The sequence below is a fragment of the Oryctolagus cuniculus genome, chromosome 11 (genome assembly GCF_051225735.1).
Source record: "Oryctolagus cuniculus isolate XC-2025 breed Fujian yellow rabbit chromosome 11, ASM5122573v1, whole genome shotgun sequence".
Classification (NCBI taxonomy): domain Eukaryota; kingdom Metazoa; phylum Chordata; class Mammalia; order Lagomorpha; family Leporidae; genus Oryctolagus; species Oryctolagus cuniculus.
Window position 1 is genome coordinate 49,408,376 of NC_142877.1, and position 15,215 is coordinate 49,423,590.

Here is a 15,215-nt window from a genome sequence, read left to right on the forward strand (position 1 = left end):
GACGCCGGTCCCTGCCGAAGAGCTCCCCTCTGAGGCGTCGTCCTTCGTAGAGCCGAATCTGGGGGTCCCAGTTGGGCGAAACTCCCACGATTCTACACATTCTGTAGCCCGGCCCCGGGGCGGAGAGGCGGGACAGGAGCCCCAAGGTGACCCACGCTCAAGGGAACTCTGGCCCACGCATGCACCGCGTCCGCAGCCCGGGAGGCCCACGCCACCGTCTGCTGCTCGAGGATCTGGGATCCCCTGTCTCTCCTCCGCACCCAGTTGCTGCCTGGGGACCCCTAGGAGATGGCCAGGGACGCACAGACAACAAAAGGTCGAGCAAGGTCATCCCAATCTCGGTCGCTCCGCAAGATAACCCCGGCCTGGGGCCAGCGAAGGATCTTACCAAACTCATTTTGCGTATGAAAGAAACAGCCTAATAAACCTGGTCCCACTGGACGCTCAAAGAGAAATTGGGACAAGCGCAGCACTGCGAGAGATGCGTGGAAAGGGGACGCAGAGACCGCAAATGGGGTGGGGGCCGCTGAGGCCGTCCGTAGTTCCCCGCCTAACGCCGTCTCCAGCCCCACCAGGCACTAGGGGCGTTGGGGATCCGAGTAGAGGGCAGGCTGGATTCCAGTCCGGCTGGGTGGCGGCGGCGAACGCACGGTACCTCTGGCTGGCGAGAACCGCTTCCCGCCGGCCGGACCCAGCGCTGACCCCATCCCTAACCCCAGCTGATCAGCTCAGGGACCCATCTCCAGGGGTACAGAGCCGTGCCAAGCGCTTCGCTCAGTATGCACAGCGATGGAGGAAGGGCTCCAACTCCTGCGTGTCTGCGGGGCGCCTCACAGGCGGCTGCGTCCACCTGTACTCCCGCTTCTGGGGGTCGCCTCTGAGCCTTGGAAGCCGGGAGGATGGGGTCCTCCCAGCCTCCCTGCTCCTCACCCCCCGTGCCAATCGCCCGGGGCCACTCCCAAGAAGTCGTTTTGGAACCCTAAAAATCCATTAAGGGGTCTGGCTCTGCCTTCATCAGCCAGGATTATCCGGGATTTAACTAATCAGTAAAGGGGTTCTCCACTCATTATTTCCAGGGAAGGTTTCCAAGCCCTCTCTATCGCCCAACCGCGAGTGCGCCTCCGGCTTCCAGCCCGGCCACTGGCTCTCGAGGATCGGTCCTGCCTGGGTGCGTTTGGGCTCTTCACAGCTTCAGGCTGGGACTGGATGGGCCAAACTGGCCGGGGCCAGCAGTCCGTGGGGCGCCAGGGTGGGAAGAAGCGCCACCTTGGGAGTCCCTGGCTTTGCTGTCCGTCTGATTCTCCTCTGCCTCTGGCTGGGTTTTGAGCCCTCCTTACAGCCTCTGTAGCAGGCACTGTTGTGCCCCGTCCCCATCTCCTGCCTGGCTACCCAACCTGCACCTGGCCCAGCCGCTTTCTCTAGGCTAAGTCCACTTTGTCCGCCAGCCTGAGATGCCAAGAACTACCAGGTGTGAGCAGCCCTGGACCACAGACCAACACAGGCTGGATTATCAACAGCCTGCATCCTTTGCTCCTCCCAGAGGCACCCAGCAGGACTGTGGTGCAGTTCCTTGCTGCAGTCAAGCCCCACGTGGCTTCCTTCCCTGGTGCCCTTGCTCCCCACAGACAGGGACCCTGGGGGCACCTTCCCCAGCTTCTGGAATGTGGGCTGCCAGCAGCTCACCTTGCCCGCTCATGGAGAGAGAATTGCCCTGGACTGACAAAACTCCTTGATCCAGAACACACACACAGACACACATATACAAAAAAACCACACACATGCACACATAAAAACACACACACATACAATACACACATATACACAAAACACATACACATGTACACGTAAACACACACATACATACATACATATACACATACACATAATACATACACATACACACATAAACATACATATACACAAAACACACATACACATGCACACATAAACACACGTATGCATACATACACACAAACACATACACATGCACACACATACACATAGCACACACATATACACATGAACACACATACACCCACACAATACACATACACACATAAACACACACATACACACACAAGCACACACCCACATATGACAACTGATACAAGGTACCATGTGAGACCACCCCTCCCCTTTCAATAAGGGACAGCTCTATAGTTATTTCTCCAGAATCCACTCTCCTCGAGGGTCAGGCCACAAGTCCGAGCCTTGCTCAGCCCCTTTCCCCGCCCCATCTCTGGCCTCCCTTTCTCCTGGGACCTCCTTCCCTCCTCACCTCCAATAAATCTCGTGCCTCCAGACCCTGTCTCAGGCTCTGCCTTTGAAGCTCTCAACCTGGGAGGCTTCCTGTCCCCATCTCACTTCCCACTGGGGTTCCCCGAAGTACCTGCCCTGCACGACTTCTGCAATGCCCACTCAGCATCAACCTGGGTGCTTCTCCCACTCCCCACCACCACCACACGTACACACAGAAACCCATGGTGCAACCATCACGGCCCAGCAAAGGTCCTGAGGTCCATATCCAGCCCAGGACTTGCTCCTGCAGCCAGGTCCCCATCTCCAATGGTCTCCTGCCCATTTGTCCCCTAGGGTCTCCCAGGAGCACTGAATCAGCCCACCCAGAGCTGGATCCAGCTGCTTCCTCTCCAGTCTGCACTGCCCCGCCCCCACCCCAGGGGCCAGAATAGGATCTTGGGAACTGTCCTCAGCTCTCCACCCTCCATCCCAAGATCACCTCCAGCTACTGATGGTGACGGCCATTGCTGACTGCTCTTGGCTTCTTACGACGCACAGCTATTATGACTTCGATTCTGTGTCAGCTGGATGCACCTGTTTTCTGTGGTTTGCAGCCAGGAACACTGTCACTGTCTGGTGCCCCTCCTACTTCTTCCATGCTCTCCCCACTCCCTCCTTGTCCCACAGCCACCGTGGTCCCTGTTGGAGCACATCCCTGTTGCTCCTCACCATGGTGACACCAACTCCCAGCTCCTTCCTTGCTGGTGATGGAAGAGCAGTCGCATCACATGTATGGCTCACCAGCGTGTGACTGGTCTAAGTAGCCCCAAGCCCACCCAGACCCAGGAACAGGACAGAGACCCCCCTCCTCCCCTTCACAGCAGGAGCCCGTGTTTTAACACAACACTGACAGTGCCAGGTATGAGCAGAAGTCCCTTACCTGTTGAAACCCAGCCCAAGCGGCTCCCAGCCATGGGCCCTTCCCGGATGACCCTACCGCAGCTGGAAAGTTCTAGACATCATGTAACTTGGTGCTCCTGAGGCCATCTTGTCTGCCCCTCCCTTTGGTCCTTTTGTGTATGTCCTCAGGTGTCCAGAGCCGTGTCTTCTGATAGCCCCTAGAAACACACGGTCTACCTTCCAAGTCGTGGCTCCTGGAAGTGGTCCCCTGACCATTTATCAGTGGGTCTCAAAGTGTGGGCCCTGGGCTAGCAGTATCAGCTCTGAACCAGTGAGGACAGCAAGGCCAGGGCCCCATCTGGCCCTACTGACCCAGAACCCCAGAGTGGGAGGATCCTGGGATCTCTGTTTACAAGCCCCTGGGAGCTCTGATGCCTCTGGATTCTAGAACCAAGGACTTCCAGTGAACTGTGTGTCCTCATTTGCTGAGCAAGCATGCCCTGGGCCCAAAAACACCCAGTCACCCCCAGATGCTCTGAGGCCCTCTGGGCAACACCCAAGCTCAGTGCTAGGAAATCTGCCACCAGCCAGCCAGGAGGCTAGGGAAGAGTCAGCTTGGCACCACAAAGAGAACAGTAGCAAAGAGAAAATACTCCTGAAAAGTATTATATACCAGTGCTAAATTTTTTTTTTATTTTAAAAATTTATTTGACAGAGTTAGGCAGTGAGAGAGAGAGAGAGAGAGAGAGAGAGAGAGAGAAAGGTCTTCCTTCCATTGGTTCACTCCCCAAATGGCCACTACAGCCAGAGCCACGCCGATCCGAAGCCAGGACCCAGGTGCTTCCTCCTGGTCTCCCATGTGGGTGCAGGGGCCAAGCACTTGGGCCATCTTCCACTTCCCTCCCGGGCCACAGCAGAGAGCTGGACTGGAAGAGGAGCAACCGGGACTAGAACCCAGCGCCCATATGGGATGCCGGCGCTGCAGATGGATTAACCAAGTGAGCCATGTCACCGGCCCCACGAGTGCTAAATATTATATATCAGTGCTAAAACAAGTGGCCCTGTAAGTGGAGTCCTCCTCTGTGCCAGGTATGAGAAGTGCGTCACCTCCATCAACATATTTCCTCCTTGTGTCACCCCTAGTAAGGAAAGTCTCCTTGGCATCTACTTTGCACAGCACTGTCAGTGGAGAGTCTGGGACCCCACCCTGAGCATCAGGCTTGAAACAGCAGCATCACCATGGGGAGATGAGAAAGCTGGGGAGGTCTCTCACATGTGTTTGTGCTTAGTGCTATTTTTGTCTTTAATTTTTATTTATGTGAGGGCTTCTAAAAGTTTTAATCTTTCACTGCTCCATTTTCTGCCTATTGAGGCAGATTTCACACACACCATAGTTGTTCACACTGACCATGGTTGTTCACACTGCCCATAGTTGTTCACACTCCCTGTGGTTGGTTACATTCCCTGTGATCGTTCACACCCCCCATGGTAGGTCACACTCCCCTGGGGTTGGTCACACTCCCCATGGCTGGTCACACTCCCCGTGGTTGGTCATACTCCTTGTGGTTGGTCACACTCCCAGTGGTTGGTCACTCTCCCCATGCTTGGTTACACTCCCTGTGGTTGGTCAACTCCTGGTGGTGGTCATGCTCCCTATGGTTGGTCACACCCCTCATGGTTGGTCACATTCCCTGTGGCTGGTCACACTTTCCTAAGTGGGTCACACCCACGTTGGTGGTCACACCCCTTGTGGTTGGTCACACTCCCCATGGTTGGTCATACTGTCCATGATTGTTCAACCCTTGTGGTGTTTATAACCTCCGTTGTTGGTAACACTCGCCATGGTTGGTCACAATCCCCATGGTGGTCACACGCACCATGCTTGGTCACACTCCCTGAGGTTGTCAACACTTCACATGATTGGTCATTCTCCCCATGGTTGGTCACAATTCCCATGCTTGGACACACTCACCATGGTTCATCACAATCCCCATGGGTGGTCACACTCCCTGTGGTTGGTCAAACTCCCAATAGAGCTCACACTTTCAGTGTTTAGTAACACTCCCCATGGTAGGCCACAGTCCATGTTTGGCGACACCCTCCTGGTTGGTCACACACCCTGTGGTTGGTCACACTCCCCATGGTTTGTCATATTGTCCATAATTGATCAACTCCTTGTGGTATTCACACCCTCTGTTGTTGGTCACACTCATCATGGTAGGTCACACTCCCCATCATGGTCACATGCCCTGTGGTTGGTCACATCGCCGTGGTTGGTCACACTCCCCATGGTGGTCTCATGCCCTGTGGTTGGTCACACTCGCCATGGTTGGTCACACTCTCCATGGTTGGTCATTCTCCCCATGGTTGGTCATATACCATGTGGTTGGTCACACTCACCATGCTTGGTCATACTGTCCATAATTGGTCAACTCTTTGTGGTGTTCACACCCTCCATTGTTGGTCACATCACTACGGTTGGTCACACTCCCCAGGGTGGTCACATGCTCTGTGGTTGGTCACACTCGCCATGGTTGGTCACTGTCCCCGTGATTGCTCAGACTTCCCATGGTGGTCTCATACTCTGTGGTTGGTCATACTCCCTGAGGTTGGTCACACTCCCGCTAGTGGTTCACACTCTCAGTGATAGGTCACACTCCCAATGGTAGGCCGCAGCCCTTGTTTGGTCACACCCCCCTGGTTGGTCATATTCCCATGGTGGTCACATGCCCTGTGGTAGGTCACACTTGCCATGATTGGTTGCACTCCCCATGATGGTCACACTCACCAAGGTCGGTCACAATCCTCATGGTGGTCTCTTGCCCTGTGGTTGGTCACACTCCCCATGGTTGGTCACTCTCCACGTGGTTGGTCACACTTCCCATGTTTGTTTATACTTGCCGTGACTGGTCACACTCCACATGGGTGGTCACAAGCCTGTGGTTGGTCACACTTGCCATGGTTGGTCACAATCCCCATGGTGGTCTCATGCCCTGTGGTTGGTCACACTCTCCATGGTTGGCCATAGTCCCTGTTTGGTCATACAACCCTGGTTGGTCACACACCCTGTGGTTGGTCGCAATCGCCATGGTTGGTCATACTCCCCATGCTGGTCACATGCTCTGTGTTGGTTTCACTCGCTGTGGGTGGTCACACTGTATGTGGTTGGTCCCATTTCCAGTAGTTGCTCACTCTCAGTGTTTGTCACACCTCCCATGGTATACCACAGTCCCTGTTTGGTGATACCCCCTGGTTGGTCACACACCCTGTGGTTGGTCACACTCCCCATGGTTGGTCATACTGTCCATAAAGGGTCAACTCCTTGTGGTGTTCACACCCTCCATTTTTGGTGATACTCGTCATACTCCCCATCGTGGCCACATGTCTGTGGTTGGTCACATACACTATGGTTTGTCACACTCCCAGTAGTTGCTCACACTCTCAGTGTTTGGTTATACTCCATGTTTGGTCACACCCCCCTGGTTGGTCACATGCCCTGTGGTTGGTCACACTTGCCACAGTTGGTCATACTCCCCATGCTGGTCACATGCTCTGTGGTGATCACACTCACCATGGGTGGTCACACTCCCTGTGGTTGGTTGCACTCCCAGTAGTGCTCACTCTCAGTGTTTGGTCACACTCCCCATGGTTGGCCACAGTCCCTGTTTGGTCACACCCCCCTGGAGGGTCACACCCCTGTGGTTGGTCACATTCCCATGGTGGTGAATGCCCTCTGGTAGGTCACACTCACCATGGTTGTTTGTACTCCCCTTGATGGTCACATGCCCTGTGGTTGGCCACACTCCCCATGGTGGTCACATGCTCTGCAGTTGGTCACACTCACCATGGTTGGTCACCCTCCCGATGTGATTGGTCAGACTTCCCATGCTTGGTCACACTCACCGTGGTTGGTCACACTCACCATGGGGTCGGGTCACACTATGGTTGGTCACACTCCCTGTGGTTGGTCACACTCTCAGTGTTTGGTCACACTCCCTGTTTGGTAACACCCCCATGGTTGGTCATATGCCCTTTGATTGGTCACACTCGCCACGGTTGGTCATACTCTAAATTGGTGGTCACATGCTCTGTGGTTGGTCACACTCACCATGGGTGATACACACCTGTGGTTGGTCACACTATGGTTGATCACACTCCCTGTGGTTGGTCCCATTCACCATGGTCGGTCACACTCCCTGTGGTTGGTCACACTCTCGGTGTTTGGTCACACTCCCTGTTTGGTAACACCCCCATGGTTGGTCACACTCGCCACGGTTGGTCATACTCTAAATTGGTGGTCAAATCCTCTGTGGTTGGTCACACTCACCATGGGTGTTCACATGCCTGTGGTTGGTCATACTCGCCATGGTTGGTCACACTCCCTATGGTTGTCAAACTCCCAGTAGTGGCTCACACTTCCAGTGTTTGGTCACACCTCCTGCTTGCTCACATGCCCTGTTGTTGTTCACACTCACCATGGTTGGTCACACTCCCCATGGTGGTCTGGTTTTATGCCCTGTAGTTGGTCACTCTCCCCTTGGCTGGTCACTCTCCCATGGTTGGTCACACTTCCCAATCTTTTTTACACTCACCATAGTTGATAACATTCTTCATGGTGGACATAGGCCCTGCGGTTGGTCATACTGTTCGTCACATTCCCATGGGTGGTCACACGCTTGGGGTTGGTCACACACACCATGGTTTGTCTCGCTCCCAGTAGTTGCTCACGCTCATAGTGTTTGGTCACATCCCCCATGGTTGGCCAGAGTCCCTGTTTGGTCACACCCTCCTTGTTTCACACACCCTGTGGTTGGTCAAACTCCCAGTAGTGGCTCACACTCTCAGTGTTTGGTCACACACCCCATGGGTGGCCACAGTCCCTGTTTGGTCACACACCCCTGGTTGGTCACACACCCTGATGTGGTCACACTCCCCATGGTTTGTCATATTGTCCGTAATTGGTCAACCCCTGGTAGTGTTCACACCCTCCTTTGTTGGTCACACTCGTCATCGTCACACTCCCCTTGATGGTCACACGCCCTGTTGTTGGTCACATCACCACGGTTGGTCACACTCACCATGAAGGGTATGCCCTGTTGTTGGTCACACTTGCCATGGAGGGTATGCTCTGTGGTTGGTCACATTGCCACGGTTGGTCACACTCCCAGTAGTGGATCACTCTCAGTGTTGGGTCACACTCCCCATGGTTGGACACAGCCCCTGTTTGGTCATACCCCCTTTGTTGTCACACACCCTGTGGTTGGTCAGACTCACCACAGTTGGTCAGACTCACCATGGTGGTCACATGCTCTGTGGTTGGTCACACTCCCCATGGGTGGTCACACTCCCTGTGGTTGGTCACAGTCCTAGTAGATACTCATGCTCCATGTTTGGTCACACTCCCCATTGTTGGCCACAGTCCCTGTTTGGTCACACCCTCCTGGTGGGTCACACCACATTCCTATGGTGGTTGAACGCCCTCTAGTAGGTCACACTCACCATGGTAGGTTGTACTCCCCATGGTGGTCACATGCCCTGTGGTTGGTCACACTCCCCATGGTGGTCACATGCTCTGTGGTTGGTCACACTCGCCATGGTTGGTCACCCTCCCCGTGATTGGTCAGACTTCCCATGCTTAGTCACACTCACCGTGGTTGGTCACATTCCCCATGGGTAGTCACACGCCTGTTGTTGGTCACACTCGCCATGATTGGTCACACTCCGTGTGGTTGGTTGCAACCCCAGTAGTGGCTCCCACTCTAGTGTTTGGTTACACTCCCCATGGTTGGCCACAGCCCCTGTTTGGTCATACCCCATTGTTGTCAAATACCCTGTAGATGGGCACACTCGCCATGGTTGGTCATACTCTAAATGGTGGTCACATGCTCTGTGGTTGGTCACACTCGCCATGGGTGGTCACACTCCCTGTGTTTGGTCACACTCTTTTTGGTTGGTTGCACTACCAGTAGAGGCTCCCACTCTCAGTGTTTGGTCACAATCCCCATGGTTGGCCACAGTCCTTGTTTGGTCACACTGCTATGGTTGGTCACATGCCCTGTGGTTGGTCACACTCGCCACAGTTGGTCATACTCCCATGGTGGTCACATTCTCTGTGGTTGGTCAAACTCCCAGTAGTGTCTCAAACTCCGTGTTTGCTCACACTCCCCATGGATGGCCATAGTCCCTGTTTGGTCACTTTCCCTGCTTGGTCACACGCTCTGTGGTTGGTCACACATACCACGGTTGGTCACACATACCACGGTTGGTCACACTCCCCATGGCTGTCTCATGCCCTGTAGTTGGTCATACTCGCCATGGTTGGTCACTTACCCCGTGGTTGGTCTCACTTCCCATGCTTGGTCACACTCGCTGTGGTTGGTCACACTCCTCATGGGTGGTCTTATGCCCTGTGGTTGTTCATACACACTGTTGTTGGCCACACTCCCATGGGTGTTCACACGCCTGTGGTTGGTCACACACACCATGGTTTGTCTCGCTCTCAGTAGTTCTCATGCTCTCAGTGTTTGGTTACACTCCCCATGGTTGGCCAGAGTCCCTGTTTGGTCACACCCTCCTTGTTCCACACACCCTGTGGTTGGTCACACTCACCATGGGTGGTCGCACTCCCTGTGGTTGGTCAAACTCCCAGTAGTGGCTCACACTCTCAGTGTTTGGTCACACACCCCATGGGTGGCCACAGTCCCTGTTTGGTCACACACCCCTGGCTGGTCACATACCCTGTGGTGGTCACACTCCCCATGGTTTGTCATACTGTCCATAATTGGTCAACTCCTTGTTGTGTTCACACCCTCCTTTGTTGGTCATGCTCATCATGGTTGGTCACACTCCCCATGGTGGTCACACGCCCTGTTGTTGGTCACACCACCATGGTTGGTCACACTCCCCATGGTGGTCTCATGACCTGTGGTTGGTCACACTCACCATGGTTTGTCACACTCCCTGTGGTTTGTCACATTCCAAGTAGTGGCTCCCACTCTCAGTGTTTGGTCACAGTTCCCTTGGTTGGCCACAGTCCCTGTTTGGTCACACCCCCCTTGTTGTCACACACCCTGTAGTTGGTCACACTCACCAGGTTGGACATACTCCCCATGGTGGTCACATGCTTTGTGGTGGGTCACACTCACCATGGGTGGTCACACTCCCTCTTGTTGGTCATACTCACCATGGTTGGTCAAACTCCCTGTGGTTGTCAAACTCCTAGTAGTGGCTCACACTCTCAGTGTTTGGTCATACCCTCTGCTTGGTCACACGCACTGTGGTTGGTCACACTCTCCACAATGGTCACACTCCCCATGGTAGTCACATGCCCTGTGGTTGGTCATACTCGCTATTATTGGTCACACACCCCATGGGTGTTCACACGCCTGTGGTTGGTCACACACACCATGGTTTGTCTCACTCCCAGTAGATCTCACACTGTCAGTGTTTGGTCATACTCCCCAGGGTTGGCCAGAGTCCCTGTTTGGTCACACCCCCCTGGTTGTCACACATCCTGTGGTTGGTCACACTCGCCATGGGTGGTCACACTCCCTGTGGTTGGTCAAACTCCCAGTAGTGGCTCACACTCCCAGTGTTTGGTCACATACCCCATAGGTGGCCACAGTCCCTGTTTGGTCAAACCCCCCTGGTTGGTCACACACCCTGATGTGGTCACACTCCCCATGGGTTGTAATACTGTCCATAATTGGTCAACTCCTTGTCATGTTCACACCCTCATTTGTTGGTCAGGGTTAGTCACACTCCCCATGGTGGTCTCATGACCTGTGGTTGGTCACACTCACCATGGTTGGTCATACTCCCCATGGTGGACACATGCTCTGTGGTTGGTCACACTCGCCATGGTTGGTCATTCTCCCCGTGGTTGGTCAGTCTTCACATGCTTGGTCACACTCACTGTGGTTGGTCAACTCCCCATGTGTGGTCACAGGCCTGTGGTTGGTCACACTCCCTGTGGTTGGTCACACTCCGAGTAGTGGCTCCCACTCTCAGTGTTTGGTCACACTCCCCATGGTTGGCCACAGTCCCTGTTTTGTCACACCCCCATGGTTGGTCACATGCCCTGTGGTTGGTCACACTCGCCATGGGTGGTCACATGCCTGTGGTTGATCACACTTGCCATGGTTGGTAACACTCGCTGTGATTGGTCACATTCTCAGTAGTGGCTCACACTCTCAGTGTTTGGTCACACTCCCCATAGTTGGCCACAGTCCCTGTTTGGTCACACACCCCTGGCTGGTCACATACCCTGTGGTGGTCACACTCCCCATGGTTTGTCATACTGTCCATAATTGGTCAACTCCTTGTTGTGTTCACTCCCTCCTTTGTTGCTCATGCTCGTCATGGTTGGTCACACTCCCCATGGTAGTCTCATGCCTTGTGGTTGGTCACACCACCACGGTTGGTCACACTCCCCATCATGGGTCATGTCCTGTGGTTAGTACACTCGCCATGGGTGGTCACACTCCCTGTGGTTGGTCACACTCCCAGTAGTTGCTCACATTCTCAGTGTTTGGTCACACTCCCCTTGGTTGGCTACAGTCCCTGTTTGGTCACACCCCCCTGGTGGGTCACACCCCCTGTGGATAGTCACATTCCCATAGTGGTCGAATGCCCTCTGGTAGGTCACATTTGCCATGGTTGGTTGCACTCCCCATGGAGGTCTCATGCCCTGTGGTTGGTCACACTCACCATGGTTGGTTATACTCCCCATGGAGGGTATGCCCTGTGGTTGGTCACACTCCCAGTAGTGGCTCACACTTTCAGTGTTTGGTCACACTCCCCAAGTGTGGCCGCAGTCCCTGTTTGGTCACACCCCCCTTGTTGTCACACATCCTGTGGTTGGTCACACTCACCACAGTTGGTCATACTCCCCATGGTGGTCACAAGCTCCATGGTTGATCACACTCGCCATGGGTGGTCACACTCCCTGTGGTTGGTTGCACTCCCAGTAGTGCTCACTCTCAGTGTTTGGTCACACTCCCCATGGTTGGCCACAGTCCCTGTTTGGTCACACCCCCTGTGGTTGGTCACATTCCCATGGTGGTCGAACACCCTCTGGTAGGTCACACTCACCATGGTTGGTTGCACTCCCCATGGTGGTCTCATGCCCTGTGGTTGGTCACCCTCCCTATGGTGGTCACACCCTGTGGTTTGCCACACTCCCAGTGGTTGTTCACTCTCCCCATGGTTGGTCACAGTCCCCTTGTTGTTCTTACTCCCTGTTGGTCACACTCCCCATGGTTGGTTACACTTGCCATGGTTGCTTGCATGCTCTGTGGTTGGTCCCATTCCTAGTGGTTGTTCATACTCCCTGTGGGTTTTCTTCACTCCCCATGGCTTGGTCACACTCGCCATTCTTGGTCACACTACCTATGGTTGGTCCTACTCCCCCTGGTTGGTCACCCTTCCTTTGGGTTGGTCACTGTCCCCATGGTTGGTCACACTCCTAGTGGTTGGTCATACTCCCTGTGGGTTTTCTTCACTCCCTGTGAGTTGGTCACTGTCCCCGTGGTTGGTCACACTCTCCGTGGGTTGGTTATACTCCCCGTGGGTTGGTCACACTCCCTGTGGGTTGGTCACTATTCCCATGGTTGGTCACACTCCCTGTGGTTAGTCACTGTCCCCATGATTGGTTATACTCCCTGTGGTTGGTCGCACTCCCTGTGGGTAGGTCACACTCCCTGTGGTTGGTTACACTCTCTGTGGGTAGGTCACACTCCCTGTGGTTTTCCAGACTCCCCATAGTTGGTCACACTTCCCATGGTTGGTCGCATGCCCTGTGGTTGGTCACACTCCTAGTGGTTGGTCACACTCCCCATGGTTGGTCACACTCCCCGTGGTCACTGTCCCCATGGTTGGTTATACTCCCTGTGGTTGGCCACACTCCCCATGGGTTGGTCACACTCCCCGTGGTTGGTCACTGTCCCCATGATTGGTTACACTCCCTGTGGTTGGTCACACTCCCCGTGGGTAGGTCACACTCCCTGTGGTTGGTCACACTCCCTGTGGGCAGGTCACACTCCCTGTGGTTGGTCACTGTCCCCATGGTTGGTTACACTCCCTGTGGGTAGGTCACACTCCCTGTGGGTTGGTCACACTCCCTGTGGTTTTCCGGACTCCCCATGGTTGGTCACAATTCCCATGGTTGGTCGCATGCCCTGTGGTTGGTCACACTCCCCGTGGTTGGTCACTGTCCCAATGGTTGATTACACTCCCTGTGGTTGGCCACACTCCCCGTGGGTTGGTCACACTCCCCGTGGTTGGTCACTGTCCCAATGGTTGGTTACACTCCCTGTGGTTGGCCACACTCCCCGTGGGTTGGTCACACTCCCCGTGGTTGGTCACTGTCCCCATGATTGGTTACACTCCCTGTGGTTGGTCACAATTCCCATGGTTGGTCGCATGCCCTGTGGTTGGTCACACTCCTAGTGGTTGGTCACACTCCCCGTGGTTGGTCACACTCCCTGTGGGTTGGTCACGCTCCCTGTGGTTGGTCACACTCCCTGTGGGTTGGTCACACTCCCCGTGGTTGGTCATTGTCCCCATGGTTGGTTACACTCCCTGTGGGTTGGTCAGACTCCCTGTGGTTTTCCAGACTCCCCATGGTTGGTCATACTCCTTGTGGGTTTTCTTCTCTTCCCGTGGGTTGGTCACACTCCCTGTTGTTTTCCAGACTCCCCGTGGTTGGTCAGACTTCCCATGGTTGGTCACATGCCCTGTGGCTGGTCACGCTCCGCATCGTTGGTCACATGCCCTGTGCATGGGTCACAGGTTCTGTGGTTGTTCCCAGGACCCAAGGGTGGTCTCCTCTCTTCAGGTCCTGGGGGAATGGATAAATCCAGGGTAGGCTCCTGGTAATATTTGACCCCAAAGTCTATGCATACTTCCATTCCCCCTCCAACCTCATAGCCATCTCTCTTTTCTTGCCTCCTCTCTCCTTCCCTCTTCCTTAACCCATCAAAAAGAGCTCAGGGCCACCCTCCATGTTAAGTCCCAGCTGTACATCAAAGGAAGCCTAGGTCCAAGTTCAACTCAGGTGAGGACACAGGGTCCAACACCCATGTTGAGTACCCCCACACAGGGCAGAGAAGGTTATGAGTGAGCTGTGACCACAAAAGTTTTGCATGGTCTCCCAAGTGCAAGAGGGGGGCATGGCAGATGGAAGCAGGTGTGCTGGTCAGCCAGGGTGAGAAGGAGCTGATGGAGCTGAACTTTGGAGGTGTGGCTAAAGGGCTGCAGGAGGCATCAGGCTTCCTTCCTGGTGTTGAAGCAAGGTTAGGTTTTCTGTCAGTGACTGGGGCCAATGATAATGTTGATGGTTAGAAGTGAATGTGAAAAAAAAAAAGAAGTGAATATGGGGGCTGGCACTGTGGCGTGGTGGGCTAAGCCTCTGACTGCAGCACTGGCATCCCATGTGGGCACCAGTTTGTGTCCCGGCTACTCCTCTTCCAAACCAGCTCTCTGCTATGGCCTGGGAGGGCAGTGGAAATTGGCCCAAGTGTTTGTGCCCCTGCACCTCCATGGGGGACCTGGAGGAAGCTTCTGGTTCCTGGCTTTGAATCCATCCAGCTATGGCCATTGCAACCATTTAAGGGGTGAGCCAGCAGATGGAAGACCTCTCCCTCTCTTTCTGTGGCTCTATCTCTCAAACAAACAAACAAATAGATCAATCTTAAAAAAAAAAAAAAAGAAGTGAATGTGGTCCCTCTCCCAGGTCACAAGTAGTCGCTGAGGCTGGGGGCCACTGTGAGCGCAACTCCCTCAGGTTCCTGCCATGTTTCACTGCCCCCCCCAGTACACACCTCGGGACACAGATGCCCGTGTTGACCCCATTGCAGGTGGTGTTTGCTCCTGCTTCTGCACTTAGCACCCCATCAGCTCCCTGCCAGGCACCTGCCACTCTGCCTGGCCCCTTAGCTTCCTCCCAGGCACCTGCCACTCTGCCTGTCCATTGCCACCTGCAGCCTCTGTAGATAGCTCTCAACACACCCACAGTTACCTGCCAAAGAGCCTGCTACCCTGCCTGAGAACCTGCTTAGCCCAGGAGTGCACGGGTC